We start from the raw sequence: 5,332 nt of genomic DNA, 5'->3' as shown, positions 1-5,332 counted from the left end.
CCATATATTTCGACTACAGCTTGACAGGTCCTGTTGTTGCGGCACCGATACACTTCATTCCACGGTTGCAGACTTGTTGGTAGCCGTCCCTCCTGTTGAGCAAGGTAAGAATTGGTAAGAGCTTGTGTAACGGGTTGAGAGTGAGCGCCTTGCAGTAGCTACATCCTAATAGCTGTAGGGTTTTTATTTCTTCACCTATTTTCTTGTTGCCTTTGTTTGTCTAACCATGACAGGATCAGAGGATAGTCAGAATATGCCACATTCTCCCCGCACCAAGGGCATCATACAACATTTTGAAAAGCTAGTGAAGGGGCACGTCGAGGGGCTCAATGATGATTTGCAGGTGACGAATGAGAAGATTGGGCAGTTGGAGGCCACGCAGCTTGCCACCAACACCAAGCTTACAGGGCTGGAGACGTCAGTCGCTCGTATTGACAAAAGCCTTGCTGCTATTTTGAGGCGCTTTGATGAGATGCACGCCAAAACCACTAATGGACATGATGGAGATAACAACAAGGATGAAAGGTGTCGAGGACAATTGGGATGCTGATACTGAACAAGATGACCCAGATGCTCATGATCGCCGACGACTACGCAATAATCGCAGAGGTATGGGTGGTTATCGACGACGCGAGGTACATAATAATGATGATGCTTTCAGTAAGATAAAATTTAAGATACCTCCTTTTGATGGTAAATATGATCCTGATGCGTATATTACTTGGGAAATTGCTGTTGATCAAAAGTTTGCATGTCATGAGTTTCCTGAAAATACACGTGTTAGGGCTGCTACTAGTGAGTTCACTGATTTTGCTTCTGTTTGGTGGATAGAACATGGCAAGAAAAATCCTAATAACATGCCACAAACATGGGATGCTTTGAAACGGGTCATGCGAGCTAGATTTGTTCCTTCTTACTATGCACGTGATCTTTTAAATAGGTTGCAACAATTGAGACAGGGTGCTAAAAGTGTAGAAGAATATTATCAGAAGTTACAAATGGGTATGCTGCGTTGTAACTTAGAGGAGGGTGAGGAACCTGCTATGGCTAGATTTTTGGGTGGTTTAAACCGTGAAATTCAGGACATCCTTGCTTATAAAGATTATACTAATGTAACCCGTTTGTTTCGTCTTGCTTGTAAAGCTGAAAGGGAAGTGCAGGGGCGACGTGCTAGTACCAAGACTAATATTTCTGCAGGAAAATCTACATCATGGCAGCCGCGTACGACTACTTCTTTGACCGGACGTGCACCTCCACCCGCTCACTCTCCGAGTCGGCCGGCACCACCATCTCTGTCCAGCGACAAGCAACGTGCTCCTCCCACAAATTCAGCAACCAAGACTGCCCAGAAACCAGCCACTAGTACCACTTCGGTTGCATCCACGGGTAGAACAAGAGATGTTCAGTGCCATCGATGCAAGGGCTTTGGACACGTGTAGCGTGACTGTCCTAGCAAGCGTGTTTTGGTTGTCAAAGAAGATGGTGGGTATTCCTCTGCTAGTGATTTTGATGAAGATACACTTGGTTTGCTTGCTGCTGACCATGCAGGTAGTGAGGAACAAACAGAAGAAGAGATTGGTGCAGAGGATGCAGATCATTATGAGAGCCTCATTGTGCAGCGTGTGCTTAGCACACAAATGGAGAAGGCGGAGCAAAATCAGCAGCATACACTGTTCCAAACAAAGTGTGTCATTAAAGAGCGTTCGTGCCATTTGATAATTGATGGAGGTAGCTGCAACAACTTGGCTAGCAGCGATATGGTGGAGAAGCTTGCACTTACAACCAAACCGCACCCACATCTATATCATATTCGATGGCTCAACAATAGCGGTAAGGTTAAGGTAACGAGACTGGTGCGAATTAATTTTGCTATTGGATCATATCATGATGTTGTTGAATGTGATGTTGTGCCTATGGAAGCTTGTCATATTCTGCTAGGTAGACCATGGCAATTTGATACGGATTGTATGCATCATGGTAGATCAAATCAGTATTCTCTCATACACCATGATAAGAAAATTGTTTTGCTTCCTATGTCTCCTGAAGCTATTGTACGTGATGATGTTGCTAAAGCAAAGAAAACTAAAACCGAGAGCGAAAAAAATGTCAAATCTGTTAGTAGTAAGAAAGATGAGATCAGATTGAAAGGACATTGCTTGCTTGCTACTAAATCTGATATTAATGAATTGGTTGCTTCCACTTCTGTTGCCTATGCTTTGGTATGCAAGGATGCTTTGATTTCGGTTCATGACATGCAGCATTCTTTGCCTCCTGTTGTTGCTAACATTTTGCAGGAGTATGCTGATGTGTTTCCAAGTGAGATCCCCACGGGGCTGCCACCGATACGAGGGATTGAGCACCAAATTGATCTTATTCCTGGTGCATCTTTGCCAAACCGTGCGCCATACAGGACAAATCCGGAAGAAACGAAAGAAATTCAGCGACAAGTGCAAGAACTACTCGACAAAGGTTATGTGCGTGAGTCTCTTAGTCCTTGTGCTGTTCCGGTTATTTTAGTGCCTAAGAAAGATGGAACATGGCGTATGTGTGTTGACTGTAGAGCTATCAATAATATCACCATTCGATATCGACACCCTATTCCACGATTGGATGACATGCTTGATGAACTTAGTGGTGCTGTTGTGTTTTCCAAAGTTGATTTGCGTAGTGGGTACCACCAGATTCGTATGAAATTAGGAGATGAATGGAAAACTGCTTTTAAAACTAAATTTGGTTTATATGAGTGGTTAGTCATGCCTTTTGGGTTAACAAATGCACCTAGTACTTTCATGAGATTAATGAACGAGGTTCTTCGTGCTTTCATTGGAAAATTTGTTGTGGTCTATTTTGATGATATATTGATTTATAGCAAATCTACGGATGACCACCTTGATCACTTACGTGCTGTTTTTAATGCTTTACGAGATGCGCGTTTATTTGGTAACCTTGAGAAGTGCACCTTTTGCACCGATCGAGTGTCTTTTCTTGGTTATGTTGTGACTCCACAGGGAATTGAGGTTGATCAAGCTAAGGTAGAAGCTATACAGGGATGGCTTGTACCGAAGACTATCATGCAAGTGCGGAGTTTCCTAGGACTTGCTGGTTTCTATCGCCGTTTTGTGAAGGACTTCAGCACCATTGCTGCACCATTGACTGAGCTCACGAAGAAGGGAGTGCCTTTTAGTTGGGGCAAAGTACAAGAAAACTCCTTCAACATGCTGAAAGATAAGTTGACACATGCACCCCTCCTCCAACTCCCTGATTTTAATAAGACTTTTGAGCTTGAATGTGATGCTAGTGGAATTGGATTGGGTGGTGTTTTGTTACAAGAAGGCAAACCTGTTGCATATTTTAGTGAAAAATTGAGCGGGCTTGTTCTAAATTATTCTACTTATGATAAGGAGTTGTATGCTCTTGTTCGCACATTAGAAACATGGCAGCATTATTTGTGGACCAAAGAATTTGTTATTCATTCTGATCATGAATCTTTGAAACATATTCGTAGTCAAGGACATTTGAACCGTAGACTTGCTAAGTGGGTTGAATTTATTGAATCTTTTCCTTATGTTATTAAGCACAAGAAAGGGAAAGAGAATGTTATTGCTGATGCTTTGTCTAGGAGATATACTTTGCTGAATCAACTTGATTACAAATCTTTGGATTAGAAACAATTAAAGACCAATATATTAATGATGCTGATTTTAAAGATGTGTTGCTGCATTGCAAAGATGGAAAAGGATGGAACAAATTCATCGTTAGTGATGGGTTTGTGTTTAGAGCTAACAAGCTATGCATTCCAGCTAGCTCCGTTCGTTTGTTATTGCTACAGGAAGCGCATGGAGGTGGCTTGATGGGGCATTTTGGAGTGAAGAAAACGGAGGACGTCCTTGCTGGTCATTTCTTTTGGCCAAAGATGAGAAGAGATGTGGAGAGGTTTGTTGCTCGTTGCACGACTTGCCAAAAGGCTAAGTCACGATTAAATCCACACGGTTTGTATTTGCCTCTACCTGTTCCTAGTGCTCCTTGGGAAGATATTTCTATGGATTTTGTGTTGGGTTTGCCAAGGACTAGGAAGGGCCGTGATAGTGTGTTTGTGGTTGTTGATAGATTTTCTAAAATGGCACATTTCATACCATGTCATAAAACTGATGATGCTACCCATATTGCTGATTTGTTCTTTCGAGAAATTGTTCGTTTGCATGGTGTGCCCAACACCATTGTTTCTGATCGTGATGCTAAATTTCTTAGTCATTTTTGGAATACTTTATGGGGAAAACTAGGAACTAAGCTTTTATTTTCTACTACATGTCATCCCCAAACTGATGGTCAAACTGAAGTTGTCAATAGAACTTTGTCTACTATGTTACGGGCTGTTTTAAAGAAGAACATTAAGATGTGGGAAGATTGTTTGCCTCACATTGAATTTGCTTAAAATCGTTCGCTGCATTCTACTACAAAGATGTGCCCATTTCAGATTGTATATGGTTTCTTGCCTCGTGCTCCTATTGATTTGATGCATTTGCCATCTTCTGAAAAATTAAATTTTGATGCTACTAAGCGTGCTGAATTGATGTTAAAACTGCATGAAACAACTAAAGAAAACATAGAGCGTATGAATGCTAAATATAAGTTTGCCGGTGATAAAGGTAGAAAGAAACTAATATTTGAACCTGGCGACTTAGTTTGGTTGCACTTGAGAAAGGATAGGTTTCCTGAATTGCGAAAGTTTAAATTGATGCCTCGGGCTGATGGACCCTTTAAAGTGTTGGAGAAAGTTAATGATAATGCATATAAGCTCGATCTGCCTGCCAATTTTGGGGTTAGTCCCACATTTAACATTGCAGATTTGAAGCCATATTTGGGAGAAGAAGAAGAGCTTGAGTCGAGGACGACTCAAATGCAAGAAGGGGAGGATGATGAGGACATCAACACCAACGATACATCCATACCTACACAAGTATCAGTTTTTGGTCCTATAACTCGCGCCCGTGCTCGTCAACTTAATCATCAAGTAAGTTCACTCTTGAGTTCATGTCCATACTATTTAGACCATGGAGATGCGTGCACTCTTGTTTTGGTTAGGAATCATGGAGAAGACCGAAAGGGAAACGGACTCGCGCAGGCTGGATTCGGACTCCAGGACAGTACCAACTTGTGATGGTCACCACGGTCGCATACGGACATGGATTGGGGCGTTCAAGTACTTCACCCCAACACCCTCCTGGTCATCCTCCTAGGCATTAATAAGGATTAGAGCCGCCACAAACAAATTGGGTTTTGTTTAGATCAAGTTTAGCTCTCGCTACTTGCTTGTAAGCGCGCGTGCTGGATC

The 5,332-nt window shown here is 42.2% G+C and overlaps 1 pseudogene; it reads left to right on the top strand.

Moving 5' to 3' along the window:
• Nucleotides 1-226: 226 nt before the first annotated feature.
• On the top strand, nucleotides 227-5,332 carry LOC140221166 (uncharacterized; annotated as a pseudogene).

This window comes from Setaria viridis, chromosome 9 (genome assembly GCF_005286985.2).
Source record: "Setaria viridis chromosome 9, Setaria_viridis_v4.0, whole genome shotgun sequence".
Classification (NCBI taxonomy): Eukaryota; Viridiplantae; Streptophyta; class Magnoliopsida; order Poales; family Poaceae; genus Setaria; species Setaria viridis.
The sequence above is the reverse complement of the archived record's forward strand: the minus strand, read 5'-3'. Positions and strand labels throughout refer to the sequence as shown.